Here is a 13760-nt window from a genome sequence, read left to right as displayed (position 1 = left end):
CCATGAAAGACCCCAACAATGAAGACGCTGTTTACATCCGGTACCGCACGGATGGCAGTCTCTTCAATCTGAGGCGCCTGCAAGCTCACACCAAGACACAAGAGAAACTTGTCCGTGAACTACTCTTTGCAGATGATGCCGCTTTAGTTGCCCATTCAGAGCCAGCTCTTCAGCGCTTGACGTCCTGCTTTGCGGAAACTGCCAAAATGTTTGGCCTGGAAGTCAGCCTGAAGAAAACTGAGGTCCTCCATCAGCCAGCTCCCCACCATGACTACCAGCCCCCCCACATCTCCATCGGGCACACAAAACTCAAAACGGTCAACCAGTTTACCTATCTCGGCTGCACCATTTCATCAGATGCAAGGATCGACAATGAGATAGACAACAGACTCGCCAAGGCAAATAGCGCCTTTGGAAGACTACACAAAAGAGTCTGGAAAAACAACCAACTGAAAAACCTCACAAAGATAAGCGTATACAGAGCCGTTGTCATACCCACACTCCTGTTCGGCTCCGAATCATGGGTCCTCTACCGGCACCACCTACGGCTCCTAGAACGCTTCCACCAGCGTTGTCTCCGCTCCATCCTCAACATCCATTGGAGCGCTCACACCCCTAACGTCGAGGTACTCGAGATGGCAGAGGTCGACAGCATCGAGTCCACGCTGCTGAAGATCCAGCTGCGCTGGATGGGTCACGTCTCCAGAATGGAGGACCATCGCCTTCCCAAGATCGTATTATATGGCGAGCTCTCCACTGGCCACCGTGACAGAGGTGCACCAAAGAAAAGGTACAAGGACTGCCTAAAGAAATCTCTTGGTGCCTGCCACATTGACCACCGCCAGTGGGCTGATAACGCCTCAAACCGTGCATCTTGGCGCCTCACAGTTTGGCGGGCAGCAGCCTCCTTTGAAGAAGACCGCAGAGCCCACCTCACTGACAAAAGGCAAAGGAGGAAAAACCCAACACCCAACCCCAACCAACCAATTTTCCCTTGCAACCGCTGCAATCGTGTCTGCCTGTCCCGCATCGGACTGGTCAGCCACAAACGAGCCTGCAGCTGACGTGGACTTTTTACCCCCTCCATAAATCTTCGTCCGCGAAGCCAAGCCAAAGAGAAGAAGGGGGGGATTTGATGGAGGTGTTCAAGATTTTAAAGGGACAGAGAGAGTCAACATGGATAGGCTTTTTCAATTAAGATTGGGGGATATTCAAACCAGAGGCCATGGTTTGAGATTGCAGGGGGGAAAATTATAAGGGGAACATGAGGGGAAATTTCTTCATGCAATGGGTGGTTGGGATGTGGAATAAGCTTCCGGCAGAGGTGGTTGAAGCAAGGACGTTATTTACATTTAAGGAAAGACTGGATAATTACATGGAGGGGAGAGGATTGGAGGGGTATGGACCAGGTGCTGGTCAGTGGGACTAGGAGGGTGGGGATTTGTTCCGGCATGGACTAGTAGGGCCAAATTGGTTTGTTCTGTGCTGTATATGGTTAAATCTCTCTCTGAAAACTGATTAAAAACCTTCCTGAGCAGTTACCATTTACCTTTCAAGCACCAAAGCCTGATGAACTTTATTAATGTTAAATTCTGTACACAGTATAAGAATTGCCTGCAACCAGTGAACTTGGAGGAATGAGAAGTGAGATTTGACTGTGAACCAAAGAAATTTTCTAAACTTACACACATTGTATACATATGCACTTACAATGAGAAGGGGGTTAAGTTAGGTTAAGTAAGTCAATGGAGATAAGTTAAAGTTTGATTTTATTTTAATGTTTAAAGATAATTAAAATCAACTTTTGTTTAAGTATCCACTTGTCATGGTGAATATCTATTGCTGCTGTGTTTTGGAGTCTTCTGGACTTGTAACAAAGGGCAAACCAAGGTAAGATGTACATGGAAAATGGTAGGGCACTGAGGAGTGTAATAGAGCAGAAATATATGAGAATACAGATACATAATTCCACAAAAGTGTTATAACTGGTATATTTGACCTAAAAGGAGCTTTTGATACTTTGGCCTTCATAAATCAAGGTATTGAGAGCAGGAGTTGGGATGTTATGGTCAAGTTGTATAAGACATTGTTGAGGTCAAATTTAGAGTATTGTGTCCAGATTTGGTCACCTAACAACAGAAGATATCAACAAACTTGAAAAGGTGCAGAGATTGACCAGAATCTTGCCAGGACTTGAGGAACTGAGTTATAAGGAAAGGCTAAACTGGTTAGGATGTTACTGCCAAGAGCATAGAAGAATGGAGATTTAATAGAGGTATTTAAAATTATGATGGTATCGATGGGAGTAAGGGCAAGTAGGTTTTTTTCACTGAGGATAGGCAAGATATAAACCAGATGATATTGGTTAAGGGTGAAAGGGTAGAAATTTAAAGACAACATTCAGGAGAACTTCTTCACACAAAGAAGTGTATGGAACAAGCTGCCAACTGAAGTAGTGAATATGGGCTCAATTTATCACTTAAGAAAGACATTCAACAGGTACGTGGATGGGAGGGGTACAGAACATAGAACAATACAGGCCCTTCTGCCCTAGATGTTGAACTGACATCTTTAAAGCCAAAACATGTGCATTGATACAAAACAAATTTTATTGTTTTAGGCTGCAGAATATAAACTGAATTGCAGGAAGCAGATCTGGTTGATGTGATATTGTGACAGATTATATTATATTTTATTTTGTATATAGATATGTTTTAAAAGGAGATAAATTGTGGCAGGTTTTTTTTTAAGTGTAGGTCACATACAAACACATAAAACACATTTCCATATTCTTTCCTAAAAAAAGTACTAAGACCTCCTTTCATATGGAGGGATAGGGTATGGTTACGGGGCAGTGAAACCAGGCAGAATAGTTCAGCACAGACTGATTGGGCCGAAGGACTTGTTTTCTATGCTTTAATGTTCTATTGATAAGCAATTACAAACTCCATGCAACATTTTTTTTTAAAGCAATCAACATTCCGTGCACCAGAATTAAAAGCAGAAAATGTTGTAAGAACTCAACAGGTCAGGTTGGATAATTAATTAGTTTTAATATTGCTTCATGCTCTAGTCTTTCAAGATACCAGTTTTTAATATTTTGTCACATGGATGTGGATCAGATGTAAACATGATCCTTAACTCAGTTTGACTAGGCCAGTCTGATTATTCAATTTAAGTCCTATCTCCAAATGATTTTCAATAAAAGCAATGTGGATGCAGGTTTAATCAAAATCATTTAAAACCCTTTGTCCTTGGTAAATGAGAAGGTATTGTTCTGAGGCCAGAGGCCAAAACCCAGCAACGATAGAAATTCACCAAGACAACTCCACAGCACACAGCCCAGCGACTGCCACCAATCCACCTGCAGCCTATCCACACTACGGGTAACCGCCCTCTTCAACTGCCTTAAGTCAGACTGCAAGCCCATAGCCTGCCAAGAACAGGCTTTATTGCGTGGCCGACAGGACCTTCATTAAGGCAGAAGTGAGGCAGCTTCTGGCGGAAGGTATCATAGTCCCTTGAGAGCCCATCCTGGTGTTAAAAGGGGGTAACAAACCAAGAATGATCATCGATTAGAGCCAGACCATAAACAGGTACACCCAACTGGATGCCTACCCCCTACCCCAAATAGCCGACATGGTCAATGAGATAGCCCGCTATAAGGCCTTCTTCACAAATGACCTAAAGTCAACCAACCACCAGCTCCTTATCCATGTCCGGGATAAACCATATACTGCCTTTGAAGTAGAAGGGCACCTCTACCAGTTTTGCCAGTGTCGTTTGGGGTCACTAACGGGGTCTCCGTTTTTCAGCAGAAGATGGACCGCATGGTAGACTGGCACAGCCTAAGAGCAACCTTCCTGTACTTGGACATTGTCACAACCAGCAGGACCATGATGACAACCTGGAGAGATTTCTCCGGATGGCTGAGGAGCTGAACCTCACTTACAACAAAGAGAGGTGGTGTTCAGCACAACCCGCCTCGCAATCCAAGGGTACATCGTGGAACACGGTGTCATTGGTCCTGACCCAGAACGCGTGCGCCCACTAATAGAATTGCCCCTCCCCACATGCTCAAGGCCCTCCTCAGGTGCCTTGGGCTTTTCTCCTATTACTCCCTGTTTTATGGACAAGGTCGGCCCACTGATCCAAGCCACTACCTTCCCCCTCCCCACCGAGGCATAAGCAGCTTTCGCTCACATCAGGCAGGATATTGCCAATGCCGTGGACGAGACCACCCCTTTCCAGGTGGAGTGCGATGCTTCTGATGTTTCCCTCACTGTCTCCCTCAAATAAGGGGCAGACCCGTGGCCTTTTTCTCCAGGACCCTCCACAGTTCCGAGCTCGGGCCCTCTGCCATTGAAAAAGAGGCTCAGGCTATTGTGGAAGCGGTCCACCGCTGGCGCCACTACCTGGCAGGCAAGAGGCTCACCCTTCTCACTGACCAATGTGCAGTGGCATTCATGTACCGCACCACCCAGAATGGCAAGATCAAGAATGATAAGATCTTGCGCTGGAGAGTCGAGCTGGCCATGTTCAGATACGACATCCAGTACAGACTGGGGGAGTTCAATGACTCCCCTGACATCCTGTCCCAGACCTGCGCCACTGTGCAGTCCAAGCAACTTCAGGCGCTGCACGACACCCTTTGTCAGGCGGGCGTCACGCGCCTGTACCATTTCATCAAGTCCCAGAACCTCCCCTTCACCGTCCAAGAAGTCCGGACCATGACCGAGTCACGTAGGGTCTGTACGGAGTGCAAAGTGCACTTCTTCCACCTGCCACAAGTCTACATTGTCAAGGCCACTCGGCCCTTTTAACGGCTTAGCATTGACTTCAAGGGCCCCCTGTCTTCCACAAACAAGAGCGTCTATTTCCTTGTGGTCGTAGACATATATTTCCATTTTCCCTTCGCCATCCCTTTCCCTGATGCCTCCACAGCCACCGTTATCGGGGCACTGACATAGATCATCACCATGTTCGGATACCCGACTTTTAGTACCGGGTAGCACGGGGCATTGCAGTTAGTTGCATGACTAGCTAAGGGGCAACTTTGGGTAGAGTGCAAAAATGGGATAATCAGGAAGGCAGTCCTCCTGGTCCTGAGGTCCAAAGGCTGGTCTGTTGACAAGTTGCAAGAGGTCCTCCCCAAGGCACTCCATGCCATTAATTCGCTCTTGTGCACAGCTCCTAATCAGACCCTCCCCCACGAACGCCTTTTCTCGTTCCCCCAGGAAATCGGCGACTGGGTTCTCCCTCCCAGCTTGGCTCACATCTCCAGGACTGGTGCTCCTCCGCAAACATGTGCGGGCCCACAAGTCCGATCTGCTGGACGAGCAAGTGCCTCTCCTCCACGCCAACAGAACTACGCCTATGTCAGGTATCCCAGTGGCCGTGAGGACATCTTCTCTACCAGGGATCTGGCACCAGCAGGGGTCCAACACCCCCAGCATCACGACTACCTGCCTGGCCCAACCTCCCCACCATGGGTATCCTTGGCTCACCCAGGATTTGGGGGCTGACCTCCTCCCCCTGCCCCTGCCCCTCCAGAGGGCTCCACTCCTGATGGACCACACCCACCCGGCCAGCCCTCCCCCACCGTCCGACATATAGACACCACGCTGCCCACACCAACATCCGCCACGTCTATGCCGTACCCAGCCAACTCTTAGGCAACCACGCCCTCACTGACCTTTGACCAGTTACCAACCCTGCAATGGTCCCAGAGACTCCAAAGGCCGCCTAAATTTGTAAATTCCACCTAGCACCGTTTTACACACCCTCCCCCCAATGTGGTGATACGGCCATCAGCCTACTGCAGGTGCGGGGGGGGGGGCCCATCTCCGTACCTGCAGGAAGACCACCTGAGGGGTTGATTCCAACTGGCCGGCTGTCAATCAGCCGACCTAAATATAAACCTGAGCCGGCCCCTCCTGAGCCAGTCACACGGGGAGCCACCAAGGCTTGAACTGATGTTTCGATTTTGACTGGAATAAAGCCTGTTGCACAGTCTTTGGACTTTGTACTTGCTTGCTGCTCATTCAGCGCCCCACAGCCAGGCTTCAAGCACCGAGTTACAAGGTAGGTTAAACAGGTTGGGACTTTATTTCTTGGAGCCTAGAATGAGGGGAGATTTGACGAGGTATTTAAAATAAATAAAAAAAAGGGGGGGTGGTGGGATAGATAGTGTTAGAAACAGAATTACCTTTAAAGAAATTGCTCGAGACAAAAATTGAGAACAAAGAACATTTATTATACAACAATGCAAAGTTGGGTGCTTCCCCTTACACTGGGAATACACACATACACTGGGGCTCACCCAACTTTTATACAGTTTATCTCAGTATAAGAATAACCCCCCCCCACCCCCCTTACATTCTTCTGCCTCCTGCTGGAGAGGTTTGGCATGAGGCAATCCTGCATACGTGCTGTTTCTGTGCACTTGGAGATCCAGGGGGTATCCTGTCGGTGTCTTCTCATGTCATTATCCCCATTGTCCTTATTCACAACCTTGCCCTTGTCCCCATTCACACCTTTCCGACTCTCAGAGCTACAGTCCCTTCATATGCAGAGTTCGCTAATCCTGTCTAGGGTTTACTAGTTAAATATGCAAGCCTTGCTAATTCTATCTGGGGCTTGGAGACCCTTATCTCGTTCAGACTAACTCTACTTCTATCATCAATTGTCTGTCCTTATCTCCTTCAGTTAGCCACTGTGACAGAGGTGCACCAAAGAAAAGGTACAAGGACTGCCTAAAGAAATCTCTTGGTGCCTGCCCCATTGACCCCCGCCAGTGGGCTGATCTCGCCTCAAACCGTGCATCTTGGCGCCTCACAGTTCGGCGGGCAGCAACCTCCTTTGAAGAAGATCGCAGAGCCCACCTCACTGACAAAAGACAAAGGAGGAAAAACCCAACACCCAACCCCAACCCACCAATTTTCCCCTGCAACCGCTGCAACCGTCTCTGCCTGTCCCGCATCGGACTTGTCAGCCACCAACGAGCCTGCAGCTGACGTGGACATTTACCCCCTCCATAAATCTTCGTCCGCAAAGCCAAGCCCAAGAAGAAGTGAGCTTGCTGATTCTCTAGGAGATTCTTATCTTACTCAGACAGTGTCAGCTTCCTGCCTTCTAATATCCATGTCTCATGTTGTTCATTCATTTACTTATGTATCTATTTTATTTTCTTCATGTTCATATTGCAATGTCAGTTTTTCTCATCTCTCGCAATAGGCTTCCCCCCCCCCCCCCCATGAAGGTAGCAGAGGTCATGGGTTAAGGGTGTTAGAAATTAAAGTACCTTTAAAGAAACTGCTCGAGACAAAAATTGAGAACAAAGAACATTTATTACAACAACAATGCAAAGTTGGGTGCTTCCCCTTACCCTGGGAATACACACACACACTGGGGCTCACCCAACTTTTATACAGTCAATTTCAGTATCAGAGTGCCCTCCCCCTTACATTCTTCTGCCCCCTGGATGGGTTTGGCATAGGTAATCCTTCCTGCCTACGTGCAGTTTCAGTACACTTGGAGGACCAGGGGGTATCCTGTGGGTGTCCCATCATGTCATTGTCCTTATTCACACCTTCCTGATTCTCGGGGCTACAATCTCTTGGTATGCGGAGTTTCATATGTATAAATCTGTGTATGGTTAGCTAATTAGATATGTAGGACTTGGTACTTCTGTCCAGGTTTAGGAGACCTTTATCTGATCCAGACTACCTCAACTTCCTACATTCTATTGTACCTTACCATTCCTTATCTTAGTCTTATGGTGGCTCTTGTCACAAAGAAGATTCTTATGTTAATCGTGCTGACTCTGCTTTCCTGCATCTTAATCCCCAAGCTCATCCTGTTTGTACTGGTTACAGCCATTAACTGATGAATTTTAGTTTCTTCCATGTTCATAATTTTAGATCAATTTTCCCATCTCTCACAATCCTCACTTTTCTTTTAGATCAGTAATACTGATCTTTCACCATGATCAGTGTTACTGATCTTTGGTTACTGGTCAGTGTGACTGATCCCCCCCACCCCCCCCTCACTTTTCTTTTAGATCAGTAATACTGATCTTTCAAGTGTAAGGTGTTGTTTTACCCAGCTGGTCAATAACCGAATTGTAATACCTGTGTAAAGTCTTTAGGTAGGGGAGCACCATGAAGGTCAGAGTAGCGAGTCCAGCTGCTTATTAGGGTTGCGAGTATCAGGCTCCAGTTCTCAGTAAAGAGTCTAGTCCATCCCACATCAGTCCGAAGTTGCCACGTCTGAACATGGGCATGGGCAGATTCACGTTGAAATCTTGAAGCAGTGTCTTTAACCGCCCGACTTTTGTAAGCTTTGTCCTGACGAAGTCTGTGAGAGACGCTGCCTTCAGCAGCGAACAAGTAGCAGTCTGTGAGAAACGCTGCCTTCAGCAGCGAACGAGTAGCAGTAGTCAGGCGGTTCCGTTGAATTGTGGCTAGTATATGATGTCCTCTTCAGCCCCGAACCCTAGGGCCACCGATCTCCGAAGGCTGTCTGGAGTCTGATATTGAGGTGCCAAGCAGCTCACGTTGTTGGTAACTGGTGCTCCCCTTCACGGGGTGATGAAAAGAGACCAAGCTGGGTGGGGTTGTTTCTTGTGATTTAACTGTGTGTTGCAGCTTGTCTGCTAACATTAGCATATGTATCATTGAACTTGTGAGTTGCAGCCTGTCTGTGTACATTAGCATATGTATTAACTCTCTCTCTCTGCGACATGTACAATCCTGACTACCATTCTGTCTGTCTTTGTCCCACCATGTCCTTTGTGCTATCGCTTTAAAACTCCTGTCTTTAATACCTGTGTAGGCTAAGATACAAATTAGATGTACTCCACTAAAGCTGTTCAGTTCCCCTGGTCCGTATTGGAATCCCTTGTTAACCCATACCCCACTATGACTATACATTCAATCTATGCCCTGTCTGCATTCTAAAGGAGCACAATTGTAACCTCTGCTGCCCCTATTCCAGGAGGACTTAAAACATAGCGAGTACTGAAGTGACATATACAGTTAACAAACAATACCCCAATAAATTAATAAACAGTTAAAAAAATAAACAGTTAAAAATACAACAATAAATGTAACATTACGGCATTTTGTCACGGCGCAGTGTAAGTTTCAGGTCTGGATGAGGAACTGCACACCAGGTTGAGGGTTGAGTCTGTGTGTCGTGATGTTGTGGTTCGGAAGCTGGTTTGCTTCTTTGAATGTGGGTCCAGCCTTTCTCTCTTGTTCTTACTGCGGTGTCTGTAATTAAAAGTACACAGTAGGGACCATCCCAGGCAGGTTTTAGTTGATCCTTTTGCCATGCTTTTACATATAACCAATCACTAGATTTTAATAAAATGAATAACAATCTGACTTTCCTTTGTGTTAGTGTAAAAATTGTAAAATGAAACACAAACCATATTTCCATGGGTTTTGAATATGTTAGACCTTATTAAAATGCAGTTGGAGCTGCTTGTCTGTATGGGGCACAACCCTCCAATTTGTTAGAGTGAGTACATAACAGACATTGCAGCACAAGAGCCCCTGCAAGAGAACTTGAAACATATTCAACCTTTAGTTCTGCCTTAAGAACACAATTAGCCATAATGATTCGGCGAGTGATATTAACTGTATTGTAACTGAATTTATTTTAAAATAGCCGAGTGGGAATAAGACATGTCTTTTTTACTGCCGACGGCAATGAATTTGACGATTATTTAACATCGCTATTGTAATTGTAAAATTAAATGCCTTGTGCCACAGCTCACAACCATATTCCATATAATAACCATATAACAATAACAGTACGGAAACAGGCCATATTGGCCCTTCTAGTCCGCACCGATTTACATGATACTCCAACTAGTTCAACCTACCTACTCCCTGCCCATAACCCTCCAACCCCCTCACATCCATGTACTCATCAGTGCCACTGTAATATAGTTGAACTAACCGCTACACTACCCAAAGTGAGACAAGAGCCCATGCATTTTCTGACTAAAGGTCACAAGTGCAGCCAACAGACTACTTCAAGGCACTTTCAGCCTTGCTCCTCTGTGCAGCCATGTAATCTTTGAGAAGAGGCAAACATAACCAAGGGCATTAAAAGGGTAAAAATCTGGCAATTTTCTCTCCACAGAGAGCATTGGGGAGCCTGGAACCGATTGTTGATTTTGTAAAATGAAGTTGAACAGGCTTGTACACATTTTCAGACTGCTTGTGCAGTGAGTGCCATTCACCATGGTCTTCTGATTCATTGGTGAGGAGGTGATCAGTAAGATGCAGCAGTGGAAGCGCTTGCTCAAAGGCTGGAGGAAAATTAGACTTAGACCTAGATTTGTCAGAATGATAAGAGTTTATCTAAAGCTGGCTTTAGATAGAAGAACATCACAGGTGCTCCTCAATTTACGATAGGGTTGCGTACCAGCAGACCCAGCATAAGTTGAAAAAAAATCTTAATTGGAGACGTACCTTGTCTAACATTGACAGCACTGTATCAGTCCTCATACTGATCCCGCTGCCCCACTCTCTAACGACAGCGCTGTATCAGTCCCCATACGGATCCCACTACCTTGCTCTCTCCCAACAGTCCCTGTAAGCTTTCCGAAAATGTGATTAACCAACGAGGCTACAAAAAATTCACCTTAGAGGAATTATCAAAGTTTATTGGAAAAATCAACGATGCTTGTGATGGCCTTTAACACATTATATGAAAGTAAATGACAGTCATGCTATTGTGTCATCGTAAAATCATAAGTAGGGGAGCACCTGTATTACCTTTCATATTTTTCCAATGTTGATTGCACACACAATCATTTAAGTACCAGCTAGTTTCTATAATATTGTACTTAAAGTTTTGCTGCATGAATCCTGGAGCTTGTGAAGTCATTAGTGAATCAAGAAATATTGGTGCCATGCCAATTTCTCTGTACCATGCCAATTTCCCAGTCCTGAAGCCGGGACGTAGTGAATAGTATCAGGTACAAGATCTGTGAGTAATTAATGCTATTATTATTCCTATGCGCCCAATTGTTCTGAACGATGCCACCAATGTAAATCATATTCCACCTATTGCAGTACTCACACACCACCATAGACCAGTTCGCAGGTTTATTTCTCCATTAAGCTGAATCCAGTCGCGCAAGGTTTACCTCCGTGATTATTTACAATGTAACTTCCGCACTACCGGATTTAAATATAAACCTGATGAATGGGGGAAAGTTATCATGAATTAAATAACAGCGGCAATACAGAGAAATTGTGCTGAGGCATTAATTTCACTCCGGAGGAAAATGCACCAGAGAAATGAATGCTTAAACTTATAGGAATCCCCATAGGAATCCCCAGAGGTATCTTTATTCTCCAGAGGTGGGTGATCTTTAAACTCACGGACCTTGACTGCTGAATGTGTAGAAGAAATGTACTAAATCTATTGATAGGGCTCCATACCTCTAACTGCAAGACAAGAGCCTGAAGCCTCAATTTCAAGTGCCACAGTGCACTTAAAGGGACATGCACACTCCCCCTTCAACTGGCTGATCCAGCCACTTTACACATCAGATTCTTTCTTTATCTTACATACACTTAAAATAAGATGTGTAGAACTCACCCTATTTGCGCAAACATTTCTCCCTGCAAATGTTATAACATCACTCAACTCTCAGGTACTCCCTGTGCAAAATCACATTTGAATACAATTTATTTCATAAATTGGAATTAACTGGTAGTTAAATTCGCTAATTCTACAGTATTGAAAAACGATCATTTATGACATTTAATTTTTAGCATGAATTTTAATCAATATTGGTCAGTGACTGAAGTGGGAAGTCGTGATTTATGAAATTATCTCTGGTCTCTACTCTCCCACTCCTGACGCTTCTCCCAACATTCAGGAGCTGGCACACAGTCCCTGCCTTTTTCATGTTACTCATCTACTATTCCTTTAACTGCTTGCATCAAAATGTTAGCCTTTGCTTTCTGCTTATCCTCAGATGTCTGGACAAATGCTTTTTGTGTGATCTGTAGAAGCTGGGTTATTCCCTGCTCATGCCAATTTTCTGTCTTTTGTAATTTTCTCCTAATGTCTGGGGCTGAGTTGGTAACAAAACCTGTTAGTACCAATTGTTCCCCTGCTGGGGATTCTATGTCGAGACCCCCATATTATATATATATTTGGTCCCAAAAATTGGTCTAACTGTTCGGCACATCCCTGGGGATCTTCTATCAGGGAGGTCAGTTCTTTCTTAAAGTTACGCACCAGTCACATTTACAAAACCGAGACCCCCTCCCATGGGAACCTCCCGCAGGGGTCTCATCCAGCTAACTTTTGGCTTATTATTTCTGACCCTGCCCTTTCTTCCAGTAGGTTACGTACCTCCGTACTGGTCAAGGGCACATTTACCTTTGTACTGGTCAAGGGCACATTTACCTGCCCTTTCTTCCAGTAGGTTCTCACTCTGTTCTAAATTACAACAATCTCTCTCTCCTGTCAACGGAGATGGTAATCGAGCGCTTTGTGAGCGAGTTACCATACCACTCCTATTCTCTTCTCTTTTCTCTAGCTGTGGGGGATAAGGGGAAGGTGCAGAAGGGTAGGTCATAGGAGGGGAAGGAAAGATAGGAGCCGGCATAGGAGGAACATAAGGTGGAGGGAGGGAATGTAACACATCACACCCCTGTGATTCAGGGACAAAAGGTTCCTCCTCTCTCTTATCCCTGAATTCTTTCTCATTCAAAACCAGTTGTTCAATGGGTCCCTTGAGCCAGCAGGCTGCATATTCCCTACTCTCTGTTATATAGAAAATTTAGGTTAAAATGACTTAAGTTAAAATGTGATGATTAATCATAAACAGGGAAGCCAGAACGGACAGGGAGCTTACTAGCAGCCAAGGACAAAAGGTTCTGCTGAATATGTTTTTTTAAACCTATCTTTTCATGGTCATAGTGAGAGACATGCAGGAGACAAAAGATTGATAAGAAGGGTGAGAAACAGAATTTAGTGTATGTAGAGTTCACAACGTACGTAACGAACGTGATAATTAAAAATGCAGTTATACTTAGAATGCTTTTGCAATACTAACCAATTAAAACAGTATTAATAAGAAGGGGAAGGGCAAACCATAAGGGTATAAAAATCAATGCACTGTATGTATCGGGGCTTAACTGGTGAGAAACCAGTTGAGTCCAACTCTGCAGACTTGTAAATAAAGCTTGTCGTGTCATCAGTTTTAAAGAGACTCATGTGTGAGAAGTTTTATTTCTGACAAATGGGGGCTCGTCCGGGATCTACACTCCGGCCGTGAGGGGAGGCGAGAAGAGGGACATCGGAGGTGGTGCACCCCGCTGAGTTCAGCGGCTCCTAGTCCCTTGCTCGTCGCTTCGGGCGGCTTGAGCGAGTGGTATCCGGACAAGGTGACACGACAAGATGGAGAGGAGAAGGGTGACGGTTCAATCCCCGAGAAGACACCGGTAAGTGACGACTTACGATTGTGGTGTGGGGATTGGGTAACAGGTGTTACGGGATACACCTGTTAGGATAAAAAAACCTAACGTAATAGATCAGGTATAGAGCTTTTGTCGTGGCGTGAGGACCCTGTCGTGGGACTCTAGGATAGACCCCAGGGAAACCTCGGCGGTAACCGAAGGAGGGACAGCACCTCCGACGAAGTGCCGAGAAGAGAGGGGTCGACCCCAGGGAAACCTCAGCGGTAACCGAAGGAGGGACAGTACCTCCGACGAGGCGTC

General features: G+C 45.6%; 1 protein-coding gene and 1 long non-coding RNA gene across 11 annotated transcripts in view; one reads left to right on the top strand and one right to left on the bottom strand.

Moving 5' to 3' along the window:
* The window catches only part of asmtl (acetylserotonin O-methyltransferase-like), an 83558-nt gene that overhangs the window by 9282 nt on the left and 60516 nt on the right, over window positions 1-13760 (top strand). For 2 of the 10 annotated variants that reach the window (XM_069891982.1, XM_069891981.1), the window contains exons 2-3: window positions 5238-5383; window positions 6709-7072. The exons of 4 other annotated variants lie outside the window; for them this stretch is intronic. The gene's annotated coding sequence lies outside the window, so the exon portion shown is untranslated. 4 more of the 10 variants (XM_069891985.1, XM_069891983.1, XM_069891988.1 and 1 more) reach the window with 4 other exon arrangements.
* LOC138739610 (uncharacterized) overlaps window positions 7349-13760 on the bottom strand; it is a 132068-nt gene continuing 125656 nt past the window's right edge. The window contains exon 3 of the long non-coding RNA XR_011342339.1: window positions 7349-9275. This is a non-coding gene — a long non-coding RNA (uncharacterized lncRNA). The remainder of the gene's footprint in view (window positions 9276-13760) is intronic.

Source organism: Narcine bancroftii, chromosome 7, assembly GCF_036971445.1.
Source record: "Narcine bancroftii isolate sNarBan1 chromosome 7, sNarBan1.hap1, whole genome shotgun sequence".
NCBI lineage: Eukaryota > Metazoa > Chordata > Chondrichthyes > Torpediniformes > Narcinidae > Narcine > Narcine bancroftii.
Note: the sequence above shows the minus strand (reverse complement) of the source record. Positions and strands in the feature narration are given on the sequence as shown.